The following is a 21,210-nucleotide window of genomic DNA, read 5'->3' as shown; positions in this document are numbered from 1 at the left end:
GTAGTCAGGGAAGAGGGAGTCCCCTGCTGTGGTGTTGGTCTTTGTGACCTTGATTAATTTTTTGTCGCTAGAGCTTAAGTTGTCTAGTTTTAGCTTGTAGTTCTAGTAGATTGGCCAGAGCTGGAGTTTTGTCTGGGAATAGTAGACGATTATGGGCAAAGGAAAGTTGATGATAATTTAGGAGATTAAGGAATTCAAGCCATCCAATTTGTTGGAATTATTAAATAACTGATTCCAATAAACATCAGTTTCACACAGGAAATATGAAAATAATACTGTAGGAAAGATCTCACATTGATTTTAGACCATTGATTTTAGAAAACCTCTAACTAGCTGTAGTTCCTTGACTATCTGAAAATGAACTGTCCCTGTCTAATCTAAATCAGCAAGGCAAGATTATACTCATACTTCTGCAAGGCAAGATGAGGAATTATGTCCACATTCCAGGCTGTTGTCTGTCCTCAGCGACTGGAACTACTACTGTGGAAACAACTGAACTTCTACTGCTGAACAGCTCTGGAAAACAACACTGAGTGATAACTGAAGAACTGTCTCAGAACCTGTCTTTATAGCAGTTTTTTTTAAAGTAACAGGAAGCTGTTTTTTAATTTCTCCAAGTCTTTTCGGTCTCTTATACCATGATGGGAATGGACCCCATTTCTAAGTCAATGTACAATTAAAGTTCATGAAATTAGTATTGTTTATATCTTTGTCAGCCAGAAGTGCTCTTTGCACCACCATTAATGTTCCTTGTAATGACTCCTTTTGCAGTTCATATGGGGTTACATGTATTGGTAATGCATTTGAATATGATTGTAGATTCCTTTTTTCTAAGACATGTTGCTCCTATTACTTTTGGAACTGTCTGTGTTTCTTTATTCCACATTGCTCTCATTTCTGCCTGCAAATCCTGACATATGATGACTTTGTGTCTCTCTCTATGCAAGACAGTCACTGGGCGTGGCGATTTCAATAATCAGTGCTACTTTTGTCTTTTCATGGACCAGTATGTTCTGTTTTCTAGCATCTGTCTTTTGAACTGTTGGTAATGGGTGATCCCATGTGATGTAGACTTCATCATTTTCTATGATGCTTTGTGGCTCATGTTTCCAGTGTTTTTCAGCCACTTCAGTACCATAATGTTTGCACAATCCCCAGTGCAACAGTCTTGCCACATTATTATGCCTTTCAGTATACAGTTCTTCTGCCATTAGTATGTCACAACCAGCAACAAGGTATGCAACTGTTTCCAATTCTGTTTTACAAAACCTACATTTGTCTGTTTCTCCCACGTGTTCAGTGGGCATTGTAAACCAAGTGTACATAGCCCACCATCTTGGGCCACCAATATTAACCTTTCATCTCTTGGTTTGACTTCACCTCTCTAACCATTCTTGCATTCGATCCTGATCAACGTGAGATTCTTCCAGAAGTTTTCTATACTTGCAACTATATTTATGCATTTTTTGCATTTCTTGCCTTCTCATCTGGTCCCTCACCTTATATAATTTCTTTTGTTTTTTGGCACATTCAGTTGCTGCCTGATATTTAACTACTTCTGGTTTGATTTCTATTCCTGCTTGACGCCGATATGCTTCTGGTAAACTAAGAAGAGAAGTCATCTTAGATTTGTTCTCCTCATGTTTCAAAACTTTCACTACATTTGGGTCTTGTGAGGACAGCAGATGTGTGTGCAATCCCATGATTGCAGATCTATACATGTAATCAATTTCAAGAAGGCCCATCCCTCCTTTGGAACGGAGAATACATAATCTTGTTATGCACACATTTTTTTTTTTCATTTGGGGAGCATATGAAGCATCCTCCTTGTTTTCCTGTCTAATCTATCCATCACATTTTGGGGCTAGTCAGTCACTCCAAAACTGTAAGTTAGGACAGAAAGGGCAAATTGCTTTATAGCTTGGATTTTGTTTCTAGATGTCAGTGCTGTTTTCAGGATTAATTTAAGTCTTATAAAGTATTCCTCACTAAGTTTTATTCGCATTTTTTGTATTTTATTGTTGATCCTTCATCAATTCCCAAATATTTATACGCTCCCTGTTGCTCAAGTTCTTTTATATCACATTCTTGTCCCAAACTGACATTTTCTCTTGCTGCTGCAGTTTTCCTTCTTTAAAGGTTACCTTTGCACATTTATCAAGACCATATGACATTCTTACATCATCGGAAAGTTTTGACAAATTGCAGTTGTGCTTTTAGTTCCTCATTTGATGAGCTATACAGTTTTAAATTGTTGACAAAGGGAAGATGAGAAGTCTTTACACTTTGTTGTTTTGTAGGAGCCAATTTATAGCCATGGCCTAAGCTGTTAAGTAGACAGCTTAATGGGTTAAGGGCAAGACAGAATAGCAGTGATAACAGAGTCACCCTGGAATATCCCCTTTTGAATTTTTATCCCTGGGATAATAATTTTGTCCTTTATAGTGTTTTAATTGCAAAGTAATCTGTCACTGTAATATAGTTGATCAGTGTAGTGTGTGTCGTACACATTTTTAAGCACTCTTATCCATTAATGTGGGATACTATTGAATGCTTTTTTGTAGTCAATCCATGCCGTACTTAATTCTTCCCCTTTTTACAGTTTTCCATTATGACTTTATTCAGCAACAAATGATCCTTTGTTCCATATGACTTTTTTTATTGCCCTTTTGTTCTATTACCATAATTGAGTTTTATTTTAAGTGACTATAAACTCTGCTGGCATCAATTCCAGCGTATAGTTTATATGTCATCTGAAGGCAAGTTATTGGTCTATAATTTTTAGGGTAGCTTGCAGGTTCACTCTTAAGTAGGAGCATTGATTTTCCTGTTAACTAGGCTGGTGTCTGTTTGGGGTGCACATGTAAATAGTTCTTACTCATGGCTAAATCTTTGTGCAAAGATGCTAATACTTTTAACCAGAAGTTAGGTACAGAATTTAGGCCTGTGGTTTTCAAATTAGAGGCTTTTCTTAACTTTGTTTCCGTCTGTCTGGCTGTTCATCCACTTTCATATCCAGTACATTTAACCTTCTTATTCTTTCTTTTGCTTCTATCCATTTAGCATCTTTATGTTCCACAGGATCTTCATAAATACTTCTCCAAAGTATATGTTGTTTCTTCTTTTTTTTTCTGGTCTTTCAATTCCTTTTATCTTGTTTCCCAATTATCTATAAAAGTTTTTTGGGTCATAAATTGCTTATTTTGTACTTTTCCTTTATATTTATCTGTGTATCTTCTACATTTTTCCACTTGTGCTATTTTTAGTTTATTTGCATTAGTGCATGATAGATCCTGATCTGTTCTAATACTGTGCATTGTTTTTATCACGTCTGTCTATCCAAGTAGCTGTTAATCTGTTCCCTCTCCGATGCTCAGTGACACTTCTTGTCTTAATTGCTTTATAGTTTTGTCTATTTGGTACTTCCATGATGGTATTCAATTTCTACCCTTCCTTTCCCTCACTGTCCTGTGTTCTTGTGGTAGAACTTTATCAGTTATTAATTTAGCTGCACAGTAATATATCCTGTTTACTTCTGTTATATCGTGTGGATCTCTATGGACAGTCCTAATTACTGTGTTCATTTGTTTTATCAAACTTCTGATTTTTTTGGGTTTTATTGACCTTCTGCAGTCTATTTCTTTCATTGATCTTAATATATTTATCTATCTGTATTAAATCAAGCAACTCTTCTCTTAGCTCATTTTTTTTCTAAACTGAGGGCACATTTTTTGTTCCATTTCCTGCAGGCATTCTGCAGGAAGTTCTATAACATCTTCCTGTGGCACATTCTCTTCAGTTTCATCCTGTACCATCCATTGCTGTGTTGTATGGGAACTCACTGGCCTGTCACTCCTCAACATTGACTGCGTCAGAGTTTCCAGTTTCCTGTTCCTCCTCTTGCAGTCCAGCTTTAAGTAAATGTTTATACTGGTTTCCTGTGGAAGTCTCCAAAATATCTTCATCTGGCTGGTTTCCCCTAAATTTGGATGTCCATTGCTCTATGCCTATTGTGGTTCTTTCTGAATCAAATTTTCTACGTTGAATTCTTCACTTCGCAAGTACTCCATATCCTCAGTTTCTATTTTTTTAACTTCTCCATTACTAATCTCCTTTTTTACTTTTCCTCTTTGTCTTCTTATTTTTGTATTGTAAAGTTTTCCATGTCCAGATTCCTTTGCCTGTATTTCTCTTCAAATACCTTTGGTGCTGCTTTTTATGTATTGATTAGTTTTGCTTTCTCCTTTGCATAGATATTACACCATAGTAAATCTTTATGTTAAGTTGTCTATCTCACCTTCATTCTTGCTGGTTGGCCGACTCGGCCATCTTCAAAAGCTCGAGAGCTGTTTACTGGCTCGAGGCCTCCCCATATCCCATGATGCCTGGCGCTAGAAACCCAGATCTTGTTTGCCGCTTCTGCTGCGAGGTTGTCTTACTGGCTCAGGTCGTATATTTTCATTGTTTTATCTGTTTTTTTGACAAAAACTATTAGGATTTTTAGTGTAGTTTGTTAGTTGTAGTTACAATCTTTCTATAGGATATCTTTGTTTACCTGAATTCCCCTCCCCTTCAGAAAACTTGTTGTAGTTAGAGAGTCCCCGCCCCCCTCAATCTCTTCCTTAACTAGCCGTTTAAGTTAGAGGCTAACCTTTTTTAAAAAAAAAAAAATTAGTATTTACCTAGTTTAGTCTTTTTTGTTTGTTGGTAGCATAGTATATTGTGTCTATTTCTTGGTCTTGTGTGTGTGATAGTTATTATATCCTAAATTTTTTGTGTATTGTGTTTGGTGTTTCTTCCTAAGGTACGTCCAAGGATACCAAGGTGTCCAGATTCAAGAAGTGTGACTCATGCTGTCAGAAGATGTCTCTGACAGATGGTCACACTTCTTGTGTCTATTGTCTAAGCGCTGTGCACCTGCAGGACTCTTGTTCGGTTTGCCATGTTTTCAGCCCAAGAGTCCTGCAGGAGCGTAGGAATAAGTTAATCCTACAGGGTTTACTGAAGCCCGAGGATTCACCGGCTAAGGCTCAGCCTGTGAAGTCCTCCAAGCCACCTAAATCTTCGGCTCCCAGTTCGGAGCCGTTGTTGGATGAAACTACTCCTTCTGCCTTTGTTCCGGCCGGAACCGATGTGCCTGCCTCGCAGTCGGTTCCGACACGCACTTTGGAGCCGTCAGGGAGTCAAAAGAGATCCAGGTCTCCCTCCCTGGAGTCTATACGTTTGGCTCCAAGGTCTCCTCTGCTCCAATCGGAGCGCAGTCATCTGTCCTCCCACTCTTCTCAGTCATCAAGGCTTTCAGATCACGACTTGGAGAGAGTGGTCAGTAGACTGTTGAAATCGCAGGCCCTAGCAAAAATGTTGTCCAGCCCCCCTCATCAGGGTTTGGCTCCGTCCATGTCTACAGTTATTCCTCCTCAGATTCCTCCCTTGAGTTCGGAGCCGGAGTTTGTTGGGGTTCGAGTCGTGGAACCGTCGGCACCGATACCTTCTCCTTCGGTTCCGTCGTCAGCTCCGATCACTTCCTTGGTACCGTCCTTGGAGGGATCTGGGTACTGAGACTCCCTCGTCGACTCCGAGGGGGCGAGTGGCATCGGACCCTTGTCCGACCCCGTTCTCCCCTCGGAGCTTCGGTGCAGGTGAACTCGGCTCCTACATCGGCTTTGGAGCCATCCCCCTCAGTACGGAGAGGGATTCTGATCTCTTCGGAACCGGAGCCTTCTCAGCATCCAAGCAGGGGTGCCTTTGAGGTCATGAGGAGTGTGCTGGCCTCTGAGTCAGCCCCACGATCATCCCCATCGGCTCCTCCCCCTATGGTGCCTGCGTCTGCCTCTGCCCCTCCTCCAGACCCCAAGCGTGGGGAACCAATGCTCCAGGGCACCCCTTTGGGTGTATCTTACTCTTCCGAGGCCTCCACTGATCATTCAGAGGAGCCACCTCGTAAGAGGAAATGCAAGAGGAAGCATGTTGACTCCCCTGAGTCTGTCACATCACATACCGACTTGGAGGATTCGGAAGGGTCCCCTAGATCCCCCTCTGAAGATGTCTCCTTCTCAGACATCCTTGAGATGCTTAGGCAGAGGGGGAACTGGACTACCCTGAGCCCTTCCGAGGATGAGTCTGTATTCCTGGATGCTTTTGGATCCCGACCTTCCACCTCCTGGGTGTCTCCGCCTTTCGACCCACTGATGTCTGTGGTGGCTCAGAAGGCGTAGTCAACTCCAGACACAGTGGAACTGACCCCCAGAAGATCTGCTAAATTTATAACTGCACCACAGGATAAACAGTTTTTGACCAAAGGTGTTCCCGTTGATGCCATGGTGGTAACGGTGGCCACAAAGAAGGAGTTGGCTGAAACTTCTTCATCTGTCCATCCCTCTAACAAGGAGTCCAGGACGATGGACAGATATGGAAAGCGGATGTTCTCTTCAGCGACCTTTTCCATAAGGTCTCTGAATTATTTGTGCCACTTTACCCGTCTTCAAAGGGATCTCCTTAAAGAGCTTGGAGATACCCTCCAAGGTCCATCAGCTGAGGGGGCCCAGGCTAAGGCAGCCTCCCAGCTGGCGACTCTTAATTCAATGGTGAACTCCATGAGGCTCATTTCTTATGCAGCCGATGGTGCGAGTAGAGCCGTGGGCACAGGCGTTGCCCTAAAGAGGCATGCTTGAATGCGGCTATGTAACTTTGTGGAACCTTTCAGAGCATCTTTCACCAACACCTCCTTTGATGGTTCCTCTCTTTTTGGATCACAGGTGAAGGACACCCTTGCCAGGTGTGAGCAGGAAGGCAAGACTCTCTCTGCCGTGGGAGTCCGTTTTTCCACTCCTTCCAGGCCATATCCCAAGGGTCAGAAGAGTGGAAAGATGTGGTTCCGTAAATCCCAGGGAGCCTTGCCGGACACACGTGGTGAGTTCCCATCCAGGGGCAGAGGAGGGAACAATAACAGACGCCGCCCTCTTGGCAGAGAGGGTCCGCAAAACCAGGGCAGCAGAGAATCCTTCTCTGACAAGCCCTTCCAACATCCCTGAAGGGTTGCCCGGCTGCCCGCCTCTGGAGGCAGTCGGGGGAAGATTGTCGCTGTACCCAAGAGCCTGGCAAGACATAACACAAGACAAATGGGTACAGTCTGTTATATCCGGAGGCTACAGAATTCCCTTTGTTCTCACTCCCTTATTGTTAAACAAGTCCCTTCCAGATGTTCCACCCAATCTAAGGGATCAAACAGTTCAAGAAGTTTCAAAACTGCTAAGAAAAAGGGCCATCCAGCAAGTCCTAGCAGACCAGTAAGGCTCCGGAATTTACTCCAGGTTCTTTTTGGTACCAAAAAAGACAGGGGACTGGAGACCCATTCTAGATCTCATCAGACTAAACAGGTCTGTACAAAGAATGAAGTTTCGGATGGTCACGCTATTGTCCATTTTACCCTTTCTGGGTCAGGACAATTGGATGTGCTCTACAGATCTTCAGGATGCGTACTACCACATCAAAATGGACAGATGCTCCAGAAGATTCCTTCGCTTCCGGCTGGGAGCCAGCCATTATCAGTTCAGATCTCTGCCCTTTGGTCTCACCACAGCCCCCAGGGTGTTCACCAAATGTATGGCAGTAGTTACCGCTCACCTGAGACGGCAAGGATTCCAGGTATTTCCATATCTAGATGACTGGCTCCTCACTGCTTCCACCAGGCATCACCTTCTTCGAGCCAGAGACTACACTATCCAGACTTGCTCCAGACTAGGTATCACAATAAATTTCGAAAAATCTGCATTGTCGCCCTGTCAGTCTATCACCTTTATAGGCGCAAATTAAGTACAAAAGACATGTCAGCCAGCCTTCTACCAGACAGGGTGTTAGTCATTCGCTAACATGTGCAGGTCTTATTAGGATGCAAAAGAATTCAAGCCAGGTTTGTCCTCCAAACTCTGGGTCTCATGGCAGCAGCGATCATACTCGTTCCTCTAGCTCGTTTTCACATGAAGATTCTCCAGTGGCTTCTTTTCACTCAATGGTCCTTCCAGCAGCTTCCCATGTCTCACATGATTATGATCACACAAGCATGCAAAAAGCACCTTGCGTGGTGGATGTTCTCCACATCACTGACCCAGGGCAGACCATTTGTACTCCCCCTACCAGTTGCTACGGTGACCACGGATGCCTCCCTGATTGGGGTGGGGGGGGCATTATCAATGCAGAACAGTCCAAGGCACCTGGCAACCTCACGAGTACCATCTGCATATAAATGTCATGGAGATGAAGGCCATGATTTTAGCGTTGCAAGCTCTTCAGGACTCTCTTCCTACCGGGACCATTGCAATTCAAACGGACAGTGTGTCAGTAGTGCGGTACATCAACAAGCAGGGCTGAACCAGGTCCTATCCCCTATGTCGAGAAGCACTCAGACTCTGGCAGTGGGCGATCTATTCCCAATGGTTTCTGACCGCAAAGCACATCCCTGGGAGATCCAACGTCACAGCAGACAGGCTGAGCAGAGCAATTCTCATGCCTCGCGCGTGGTCTCTGAATCAGGTAGTGGTGGACCAAATCTTTCACAAATGGAGCCAACCTTGCTGCGATCTTTTTGCCACCCCCTTCAACAGCAAGTGCAGCAATTTCTTCTCTCTCCTTCCAGTTCCCGGACATTCCCCCAGAGACGCTCTCGTCCACGATTGGCCTCAGGGACTTCTATATGCATTCCCTCCCTTTCCACTAATCCCAAAGCTAATACAGAAAGCTACCATACTGGGCTGCAAGATGATCCTCATTGCCCCTTACTGGCCTCGACAAATATGGTTCCCGTTCCTGCATCATCATCTTCTCGAGCAGCCTTGGACTCTGGACCCAGTTCCAGACCTTCTAATCCATCAGTCGGGCGGGCTGCACCAATCCCTGCAATCTCTCCAGCTCACTGCTTGGTTGCTCCACTTCCAACTTTAGCCAGGCTTCCTGATATCTCCCCCTCTGTGCGCGAAATTATTTTATCATCGCACAAGTCTACGACTAGAAAAACCTACGCTAGTAAGTGGAAACGTTTTTCTTCCTGGGCAGAGGCTAAGAGTATAGACCCATTTTCAGCCCCTGTACACCACATTTTGGAATTTCTTGCGGAACTCTTTCATGCTGGGTCCGCTTCGCTACAATTAGAGTTCAGTTAGCTACAATTTCAAAATTTCACATTGGTCTGTCGGAAAATAATATCATGTCATATATAAATAATATCATGCTATGTAAAGCCTTTCTCAAAGGGACCACTCTGCTCAGGCCCCCAGTGAGAGATCCTCCACCTCCATGGGATCTAAATTTGATTCTAGCTTCTCTAATTTTTCCCCCCTTTGAACCTGCAGCATCTTGTTCTTTGAAGTTTTTATCTTGGAAAACCCTCTTTCTGGTAGCGATTACTTCAGCCAGAAGAGTTTCGGAACTTTAGGCTCTTTGTATCCGTTCTCCGTACCTAGTGTTCCACAATGACAGGGGTGCTCTCAGGAGTAATCCTTCCTTCCTTCCTAAGGTCTCTTCTGAGAATAACTTGAATCAGTCCATTGACCTTCCTGTGTTTTTTCCCAACCACTCCAACAGGGCGGAATATAAATTGCATCAGTTAGATGTTCACAGGCAACTATGCTTTTATTTGCATAGAACTAAGGACATCAGAAAATCGGACCAGCTTTTTCTTTCTTATGCTGAGGGTAAACAAGGTCTTCCAGTCTCAAAAGTAACCTTATCCAGGTGGTTGACTACTATCATCACATTCATCTATCAACTGAGGAATAAAGAATTGCCTGTTAAACCAAAAGGTCACTCCACCAGAGCTTTAGCCACTTCAGTGGCCTTTCAGGCTAGGTTGCCCATGGAATCTATTTGTGTTGCGGCTACGTGGGCCAACCCACATACTTTCATTTCGCATTATAAGTTGGATGTGGTTTCCAGGAGCAGAGCTGATTTTGGTTCCACTGTTCTGAAGAGTTTGTTCCGATGAGCCACCCAGGATTTTAGGTGCTAGGGACGCTGTCCCAACCAGCAAGAATGAAGGCGAGATAGACAACGTAACATAAAGAAGTTATATACCTACCATAACGTTCCATGTTAGTTGTCTTCTTCTCGCCTTCTTTCTTGCGTCCCACCCTCCATCCCCCTATCCTAGTAGACCGAGAAGAGTCCTTTATGGTTTTTCACTGGCTGAGTCTTCTCTGGCTATTCCTCTCTGCCTAGTAGCCTCTCTGATAGGGTTTTTGCATTATAGGATAGGATTCCTTCCTTTTTATGTCTGCAGTTAGACTTACCAAATGAGATCTGGGTTTCTAGCGCCAGGCATCATGGGATATGGGGAGGCGTTGAGCCAGTAAACAGTTCTCGAGCTTTTGAAGATGGCCGAGTTGGAGCAGAGGATCGGCTCCAAACCCAACCAGCAAGAAAGAAGGCGAGAAGAAGACAACTAACATGGAACATTATGGTAGGTACATAACTTCTTTTTCTTTCCATGTCCATATTTCTTCTTCAGATGTCTCCTGATCTTCCCATTTCTCCTTACTTTGGGGCTTGTTCCATAGTGCTGTGGTGTAACCTGTGTTAGACTTTCTACACCAAATCCTTCACTTTGCAGGCACTCTATAGCTTCAACTTCTATCTTCTTTAACTTCTACTTTACTAATCTTCTTTTCTACATTACCTCTTTTTGATTTTTTTTTTTTTATTTTGAAATTTTCCATATCTGGATGCCTTTGCCTGTATTTCTCTTTGAATATCTTTTGGGCTGCCTTCCTTATATTGCTTAATTTGGCTTTTGCCTTTGCATAAATATTGCTCCATATCAAATTTCTCTTTTTTTCCCATGTCCATACAGTAGAGAGTCAATTATCTAAACATCGATTATCTGAAACTTCAGTTATCCAAACCAGCCTTCCAAAGTTTTCGGGTAGGAAAATTTGTGAAGTCTGAATATGTGAACATTATACGTATTTGCTTGAGCATGTTTGTTGAGCTTGTAGCCAGCTTGTGTGTGAAAAATATTGTTTATTGTCCACTGGAATCGGTGAATGGTTGAAAAGTGTATTCCTGGGTGCAGAAAAAAACAAGATTTTAGAAGTTTTTATCCGCTTCAGTTATATGTTTGATTATCCAGTCCACCCTAGGTCCCAATTAGTTCGGATATTCGACTCTACTGTATTTCTTTTTTACTTTTCAAAAATCTGTAGGTTTTGTTGTTTATATTTTCACACCTCCTCAGATGCTTATTTTTCCAAACAAATCAAAGTTTCTTGGCCTGTATATTGTTTTTCACAAATCTGTTGTATTAATAAACACAAATTTTTATTTGAGGCTTCTGACAGTTTTTCTTATGGAAGTATTTCTTTCCTCTAATTTCTCTCTTAATCTTTTTGTATATCTTGTGTCTGGAAATTCTGGGCTTTTTGCATAATAGTAACAACACATAATTTCTTTCTTATCCTCAATAGTCCACTCTATTGTCTTTATGGCTCTTCTTTGACCCCTATCAGTTTTTGTGATTTCTGTGGACTGCTACTTTCATCAACAGCAGGGGGGGGGGCATCCTCCCCTGGGCCTGGCCCCATTGTAGGAATGTTTCCGTATTTTGAGGATTCTGCACTGTCATTTTTTCCAGTCCTGGCACCAGTGCGCCTACCAGGATTGGGCACTTTTTTATCCTGAGTCTTATGCACCCAGTCTATATATCAGTGTCGTCTTGGTGAGATTTTGTGAAAAACAGGGTCCACCTCGTCAAGGTACTCACCAAGATTTGAGGATGAGTTCAGTTTCAGCAGTGCTACTCTCCTTGCTGACTTATCTTTCCATTCAGACCCCTATCAGGAGGCTGCTATGAGAATTCTACTCTGTCATATCAGACTTTGAAAAGTAAACAAACAGCTACAGTGAAGTTTCTATTCTCCCAGCTCTGGCACACAATGACATCACATCCAGGTTGGCTGACTCTGGCGTAACATACATTCAGAATTCTCTTTTAAAAAGAAAAAACTGTACAGTTGGTCAGTCAGAAGAACACTGCTTGACATTCAAACATCTTGGCTAAATTAGAGTGATAATCAAAAGAGATGAACTTATTTACAAAATTATAGCTGGTCATGCTGGCGTATGTAACACATGGTAATTTACAGTTATTTACAAAACTTCAGACAGTCATGCTACATAGATAATATCTAATATCCTCACAGTTGCTGTTACTTTCCCTTGTTTTGCATCCAGCCTTGCTTTGTTTATGAATGTAATATGTTACAACCACACAATTCCTGTTCATATTTCAAATATCTAGACTGTTTTATGTTTCTCCAGTGGGTAATACTGAAATGTTACCTTTTCTGTTTTATCTGGAAATATGTATTTTATGGTTATGTGATACTTATGTCTGTTGTCCTTTTGTTGTGATTTAGGACACCTAGGACTTTGGCACCCAGGCATCTCAGTCCCATAAAACCACCCTTCAGTGACCCTGAGAATCGGGTAATTGTGGAAGCTTTTTGTCAACATGGTGCCTTTATGCTTGAGAGATGATGTGGAGATATGTCAGGCAGAATGCAAATTTGGCAGCAGATAGTTGAAGATGTTAATGCTGTAGGCTGCCACAGCAGTTCATATGATCAGGTGTACCATAGGGCCACTGACATGATCTCATCTGCACTCTGATGATGCCATTGACTTCATGGTGAAAGCGCTTAGTGTGTGGAGCAGCATTAAAGGCTTCATTTATTTGTTTTTTACTAGTTTTATTACCCATTGGATATTTTAGTTTTGTGATGATCTCATCTGCACAGAAGAGAGCAGCTGCAGTGGCCCGTGATCGGATGGGTACCTGGAATGGGGTCTGCTACAGAGCCACCACTAACAGGAAATGAAGAGTTCCTGTTCACTGTCAGGGATCCAGACAACTCCAAGAAAGTGCAGAACACCATGTCCTTGACATTGGTGCTACTGTTTCAGGGACATAAAGTATGTCCCAGGAGGAGCTCCCAGATAGGTTTATGTATCTCAATTCTTAAATACTCTTGTATAATAAAATATTTACATCAATATGTTAGTTCTGTTTAACAAGAAATTGGTTGAAGGATTGTAAATTGCTACAGCTAACAACACACTGGTTTAGGTTGTTATCCAAGTTCTTGTTGAAAGTGTAGTTAATGGACGTGTAATGGAAACAAAATGTAACCCCTGTGCTACTGTTAATTGTGATGATGATGTCCTTACCTTTTGCTTAACTTCTTCCAAGACCATCCAGCCTACAGTCATCTACACATGGTAAGCCAAACATTTGTGCATCAGTGCTGTTGAGTAGTTCAGAGACATATTTAGTTTGTGATGTTAGTGTCAGGACTGTTGTGTGTGTTGATGTACTGTCTGTAATAGTGGCACCGCTGTTAGTCCGTTAGTATACATTGGACTATAGTAGTGTGGGTATTCATTTTTTCCTGTGCTTGTTGGTTATTATCACATGTGATCCTGATAGTGGAAGTGTTGGACTTCTACCACCTGATTTCAGAGTATCAGCAGACTCTGATGATGGCAGTGGCCAAACAGAGGCACATTTGGGGGGGGGGGTGAAGAGGTTGAATTTGACACTGAGGTTGACATACAGCCATCTCCTGTAATTCCATCGGACACAGCCAGTAGGCCTATGCCTACCCATTCCAGTGAACAATAAACTCTCCAGCTAATCCCTTACACAATGCACCTCTCCCAATTACCTCAGATGACGTTTACCAGTTTGCCTTTAGACATGGTGCCATTTACTCGCAAGCCAGATATGTGATTTATTTTTTTCCTTCCATCATAAGCCTTGAAATTTCCTTTTTCTGTTCTTTAAAAACCTTAACCTATCTTATGTTGGTACTTTCTAATACTATTGGTAGTATATTCCCTTCTAAACCTATCTTTTGTTTCTTCTACATTTTCATGTCACTCTAGAATATCATTGTTGATATCTCTTTCTTTCCATTTCCATCTCCTCTACACTTTGTGTAGCCTTAAAATATCATTGTTGATATTCCTCTTTCAAAATAATAAAAGAAAGATTTCTTGTGTTTTTTCTCTTTGCTTCTTTTAAACTTGTTGTGGAGAGCCTGTCTGTCTCTGTCTGTGTTGTTGTCTCTTTCTCTGTCTGTGTTGTTGTCTGTGTCTCTGTCTGTGTTGTCTGTGTCTCTGTCTGTGTTGTTGTCTCTGTCTCTCTCTGTCTGTCTGTGTTGTTGTCTCTGTCTCTCTCTGTCTGTGTTGTTGTCTCTGTCTCTGTCTGTGTTGTTGTCTCTCTCTGTCTGTGTTGTTGTCTCTCTCTGTCTGTGTTGTTGTCTCTGTCTCTCTCTGTCTGTGTTCTCTGTCACTGCTGTCTGTGTTGTCTCCTGAAATGATGGATAAAGAAAAAGACCTGGTGGGCTTTAAACTGTGATGGAGTCATTGGAACCTAAGAGTACTACCAGTAAGCCTTAGGATCCGACCTTGTCTGTGGCTCTGATAGTTCAAGAAAAAAGATGCGTTTCAGTGCCAAGTTCCTTGGAATCGATACCTCAAATTAAGGATTTGTCTTCCATTACATTTTTCGTACTTAGGACTGGATATTTCCCTACAGTAGCAACATTTACAGACAGACCTCCTTCTTCTTTCTTGGAATGACCCAGATCTTCCTCTGTTATGTCCACCTGTTCTTCCAGAAGTCTTACTGAAGACAGTGTAGAGAGATTGGTGAGGCAAATTCTGTGAGCGCAAGGTGTGACAGGGACCACCATGGTTTCTACCCCCATTGGTCAAGGACTTCAGACTTCAACTACCCCTCCTTTTAATCCCTCGTCTGATTTCACTGGAAGCTTTAAAGACTATGGTTCTGAGTTGTCCAGTAGTGACTACATTGGATCCGAAGACATCCTCACCTCTGGATCCAACAATTGCTTTGAGTTCTTTTGTTCAGTCGGAAATGGAGACCTGTCAGAGCCGTATCTGTCCCGTCAGTTCAGAGGGGCTGGAGTCGACCCCTATTTTTTTTACCCATCTTTGCACCTTGGGGCTTCAACACAGATCAGTTTAGTTCTGGCATGTGCCTCTGGAGGGATCTCCTCAGGGCGGGGAGGGACTTTGGCTCTGAAGTCCACTGTCTCGGATCTAGGATCCTTTCCTTCTCTGGGGAGATCTGCTTTTGAGGCTATGGAGAGATCCATGTCTGCTTCAGTCGGTCTGTTCCTTCCCTCCCAGAAAAGCCAACTCTGTCACATTTTTGTTCAGAGCCTCAACCATTACCTCCACTGAGACAGAGACATGACCAAAGCCTCAGGTTTCCCAGCTGGGTGCCCCCTGTTCTTCCAATACCTCTCCAGGCCACCCCACCAAGGAGGTCCCTAGAAAGAAGTGCAAGAAGAAGCAGTTGAGTTCTCCAGAAAAATCTATCACAGAAGACATAACTTTCAGTGAGGGCGAAGGATCCCCAAGGTCACTTCCTGATGATGTCTCATTTGGAGACATCCTGGAAATCCTTAAGCAAAGAGGTGACTGGAAGTCCACTAATTCTTCATCTGAGGAATCCGTGTACCTGCAGGCCTTCGGTTCCCAACCATCTACTTCCTGGGTAACTGTGCCTGCCAAGTGAGTTCATTGAGTTGATCTCTCGGCAGCCATGGAAGTCCCCTGATTCCATTGAGCTGATCCCCTGGAAACTGGACAAAATTATCACTGTCCCCCGAGGATAAGCCATGCTGGACAAAAGGTTTGCCTGTGGATGCCGTGGTCGTGGCGGCAGCCACAAAAAAAGTAGTAGCAGAGGAAAGTTCCTCTATCCATCCTCCCAACAAGGAATCTCAGATGATGGATAGATTTGGGAAGTGAGTTTGTGTCAACAACCTTTACCTTATAGTCCTTGGACTATCTAGCACACTTCACCAGACTACAGAGGGATTTGATTAAAAAACTTTCAGATACCCTCTCAGGAGCGGTTTCTGAAGAGATTTGGGAGTCTGTTACCTCTCAATTGGCCACCCTAAATTCAATTTCTAATACTTCCATGAGGCTTATTTTGCATGTAGCCAAAGGAACAACCAGAGGAGGGGGTTCAGGCATTGACATGGAAACATGCCTGGATGCTCTTGTGTGATTTTTGCGGAGCCCTTTAAGTTTTAATTTGTCAGTGCTTCTTTTGACGGCATGTCCTTGTTTGGCCATAAAGTTAGACACATTGACCAGGTGTGAGAAAGATAGTAAAACCCTTTCTGCTGTGGGCATACGTTTTTCCACTCTGCAAAGATCCCTTCTGAAGGAATCAATGCAGCAGTGGAAAAATGTGGTTCAGGAAATCTCGAGCGTCTTCTCAGGGCACATGGTGGTGGTTCCCCCAGGAGCAGAGGGGGGAACTCTAATGGGAGGCGTTGCCCTCACGACAGACAGGGCCTGCAAAACCAAGGGTACAGAGGTTCTGTCTTTGGTATATCCTTTCAGCACTTCTGAAAGGAGGCTCAATTGTCCTCCTCTGGAGACAGTTGGGGGTCGCTGGTCCCTGCATCAAAAAGCCTGGCTACAGATCACTTCCAATACATGGTTGCAGAGCATAATATCCCGAAGTTATATTATACTGTTTTCCCTTCCTGTGTCTTACAGAAGTCATTCAGGAGGTACCACCTGACCAGAGAGAATCTGGAATTTATTCAAGGTTCTTTTTAGTGCCAAAAAAGACAGGATACCAATTTTTGCATCTCAGCAATCTAAACAAATCAGTTTGTTGAACCAAATTCTGGATGTTCACAGTTCAGTCTTCCTTTTTTGGAACAGGGCGACTGGATGTGCTCAGTAGACCTTCAGGATGTGTGTTGTTACATAAAGATGCATAGACAATCCAGAAGGTTCTTTGCTTTCAGCTGGGAGATGGTCACTACCAATTCAGGGTACTGAACTTTGCCCTCTACACAGCCCCCAGGGTGCATGGCAGTAGTAGTAGTAGCTGACTTGAGGTTGCAAAGATTCTGGGTGTTTCCATATTTGGAAAGATGGCTCATCATCGCCACGACCAGACATCAATTGCTAGAGGCAAGAGGAAGAAGTTCTGCAAACATGCTGCTTCCTGGGCATAACCATAAACTATGAAAAGTCTCACCTAGAACCAAGAGAAAGACTTGATTTTATAGGGGCTTCTTTAAACACAAAGACCACAGTTGTCTCCCTTCCCCCACAAAGACTGAAGACATTCCAGTTTCAAGTCTGGAGAATGGTTGTCTTCCTTCCCCCACAAAGACTGAAGACATTCCAGATTCAAGTCGGGAGAATAATCAACATCCACAGCAACAAAATACCAGCAAAATTAGTTATTCAGGTGCTGGGATCCATGGCAAAATTGATCACACTTGTTTCCTTGGCCAGATTGCACTTGAATTTTACAGTGGCTGCTTGCAACACAGTGCTCCATCCTTTATTAACCATTGTCCATGCCAACTGTAATCACCAGTGTCTGCAAAAGAGATCTTACTTGGTAGATTCAGTCGGATCAAATTTTACAGGGCCGTCCTTTCATTCCCTTCAGCCTAAGGCCACAGTGAACACGGATGCTACCCAGTTAGGTTGTGGGAGGGCATTGTCTGGGGAGGACAGTTCAAGGCACTTGGTCCCCAGTATAGTCCAGCTTGCACATCAGGTTCCTAGAGATGAGAGCATTGCTTTTAATGTTGCAGGCCTTCGAAGATGCTCTTCCCTCAGGGGCAACTGCAGTTCAGAAGGGCAATATGTCAGTAATTTGGTACATCAACAAATGAGGAACCAGATCCTACCCATTGTGTCGGGAAGCTTTGAGTGTGGCAGTGGGCGATCTCATCCAACCATTTTCTAATAGCAACACACATTCAGGGGAAGTCCAGTGTGATAGCAGGTGAGTACATTTACCTCACAAATGGTCCCTCAATCAGAAAGTGTCAGGATTTTCCAAAGATGGGGTCAAACATGCTACGACCTGTTTGCCTCTCCCATAAACAGCAAGTACAGCAACATTTTTGCCCTGACACCCCCCCCCCCCAGAGGAGGAGTTACTGAGGGATGCTCTTCACAATTTGTCCTCCAGTCTCTTGCATGCCTTTCCACCAGTTCCATTAATTCGCAAGTTCCTACAGAAAGCAATCTGGTTGAAGAGCACAGTTATCCTCATTGCACCTTATTGGCCTCAACAGATTTGGTTCCCCTTCCTTTGGAGTCACCTAATGGGGCCTATATTAGATCAGCGAACGCTTAAACAAGCGAACGCTTATTGATCGACCTTATTTTAGCGAAAGTGAAAAATATTGAAGCAGCAGAAACCCAAATTTTTTCCTAGGGAAAGAATTCGGTTGTCCGTTTCTGTTGCTTCGGTATTTTCAGTGCTGTGGTGGAAAGTTACGGGTCGGATTCAGGTAAGTGTGCGATTCTGTGGATGTGAGTGTTAGGGTGGTTTAGGTGAGTTAGGGTTAGGGCTCAGGTTAGGTATGTGTGCGATTGTGTGGACATGAGGGTTAGGGCAGATTTAGGTGAGTTAGGGTTAGGGAGCGGGTGATGTGAGTGTGCGATAGTGACGGACCTTAGGGTTAGGGTTTGGGTTAAGGTAAGTGGATAGTTAGTGGTGTGTGCATAGTTTAGTGTAGGGTTAGGTGTCAGATTTTAGGTGTATGTGTGTGGATTTCTGTTTGTTTGGTGTGCTTGTGTTGTGTGTATGTGTTTTGGATCAGCGATTTTTTTTTTTTTTCCCTAGGAAAAAAATCGCTGATCTGACAGTTAGAGATTGTAAGCTTTCGCTTACATAAGGTTGATCTATCAGCGTTCGCTTTTTTAAGCGTTCGCTGATATAATATAGACCCACCTAATACAACAGCCTTGGATTCTGGATGCAACTCCAGATCTCCTATCTTACCCAACAGGCGTGATTCATCCAGACATTCCAAATCTCAAGCTGACTGCTTGGTTTCTCCAGTTCCATTAGTAGCCAGACAACCTATGCTCTTTTCCCATGTCCAACACATACTGTTATCTTATAAACCTTCTACACAAAAGCTTTGCTCTAGTAATTGGAAGAGATTTGCATATTGGGCACTCCAGAATGACATTAGACCTTTTTGGCTCCAATCCACGATATTCTACAGGCTTTAGCTTCGCTTTCCAATGAAGGGGCGTTGGCTTCCATGATCAGAATACAATTAACAGCTATATCCAATTTTCACTTTGGCTTTCAAGGCTCCTCTGTTACTTATCACAAGCTTTGTAAAAGCTTTATTGAGGGGTACTTCTTTTAAAGCCTCCTGACAAAGATCCTACTCTTCCTTGGGATCTGAATTTGGTATTGCAAGCAATCACTCGATCTTCCTTTGAACCAGCTAATGAGTATGATATTAAGTTCTTGTCTTGGGAAAACTTTTCTTAGTGGCAGTAATGTCTGCAAGAAGGATTTCAGAGATTCAAGCTTTGTCTTCTAAACCTCCATACCTAATTTATTTTACAAAGTTAGAGTCTTGCTCAGAACCAACCCCTCTTTTCTGCTTGAGGTGGTTTCAGAGAACAATATCAACCAATGTATTAACCTGCTAGTGTTCTTCCTCAACTTCGCTAACAAAGGTATATATTGCTTACATCTACTAGATGTTCACAGACAGTTAAGATTCTATCTTCACATAACAAAATATTTCAGGAAGTCAGACCAATTGTTTCCTTCTTGCATACCACACTTGGAAAATCTGTGATCAAAGTAACCTTAGCCAGATGGCTCACAAATTGTATCTCATTCATCTATACCAAGTTGGGCATTTCCTTGTCAAAACCCTTGCAAGGCCATTCAACCAGGGCTGTAGCAATGTCAGCTGTATTCCAGTCTAGAGCTTCCACATATGACATCTGTGCAGTGGCAACTTGGGCTACTCCACATGCCTTTATTACACATTACAAATTGGATCTGTTCTCCTGGGGTAGAGCATCATTCAGCTCAGTGGTGCTTAACAACATCCTTTCTTAAGTCCTCCCAGGATATAAAGTAGCTGGGGACTCTGCTCCACAAGTTGAAGATAGAATGAAAATTGACAACATCAGATAAGGAAGTTATATAATCACCATAACATTCAATCTGTGTTGTGAATTTTCATTCTTCCTAAAGTCCCCACCCCTACTATTGACTTTTAGAAGGATGGGTGATATCAGGATTATCACTTTTTGGGTATATTTTTACATTTCCAGATAGTCTCCATGAAAGCATTTGATCTGATGGTATCCATGTCATTATTCCTCACAGTAGGGTCTTGGATCCGACATCGGATCTGAGCCGGCAACTTTTGCATAGACAGATCCAGGGCTGAAGCTCCTCCCTCCCATAATCGCATGCTGCCCTCTAACCCTCAGATCTTATTTGCCGCATACCACTATGGATCCATTGGCTCTCGCTGAGATAAGTAATTTTTCTACCCTTTTCTAACTGTTTATACACCGGGTTTATTTTCATTATTTGGTAGTGTTAAGAGTTGGTTACCTCCCCTCTCTTAGATGTCCTAGTTTTTCTGGTCGTCAGTTAGGCGTTTGGGACCTTTTTTCCCTTAGTCTGTTTAGTCACTAGTGTTTTCTTACTTTCTTTAGCATGTCTGAGAAACCCTCAGGATTTAAGAAATTCTTATTGTGCGGTCGGAAGATGCCTAATTCCGACTCGCATGAGGAATGCTTGTAATGCTTAGGGGCTCCTCACCTGGTGGTTGAATGCAACGTTTGTGCTGCATTCAACCCCAGCACTTTGGCGGAGTGCCGAAATAAGCTTTTGCTTAAAGGAATGGTTCAGGGGGTCCTTATGTCGACCCTGGCAAGGCTTCCCCTTCTGATCCTAAGTGGAAGGCTTCTTCTGTCCACTATGGGGTTTCTAAGAAACCTAGGCTGTTGGCTGCCATGTCTCCAGATCCGACCCTAGCCCAGGCTATCTCGGATCCGAGATCCTGGGATCCCAGATCCATGGACTTCTGCCAGATCCAGACCTCCTTGTATCGGAGGCCCTCAGATGTGGTCAAGGCCAGACCAGCTTCGGATCTGACCAGTTCATCAGATCTGACCGCTCCCTCCTCTTGGCCTTTGGATCCAGCAGTCTTGTCAGGTCCTACTGTAATTATAGCGGATTCAGCTTCATCTGGATCCTTCAGGCATTTGTTTCCTCTGGCTCCAAGGCCTTGGAGGCAAACTCCTGAGCTTAGGCACAGGTCTGCGGACTCCAGGATTAGATTCACCAGCCAAGTCTAC

The sequence above is a fragment of the Protopterus annectens genome, chromosome 9.part0 (assembly GCF_019279795.1).
Source record: "Protopterus annectens isolate FY-2018-M chromosome 9.part0, PAN1.0, whole genome shotgun sequence".
Taxonomy (NCBI): Eukaryota; Metazoa; Chordata; order Ceratodontiformes; family Protopteridae; genus Protopterus; species Protopterus annectens.
Note: the sequence above shows the minus strand (reverse complement) of the source record.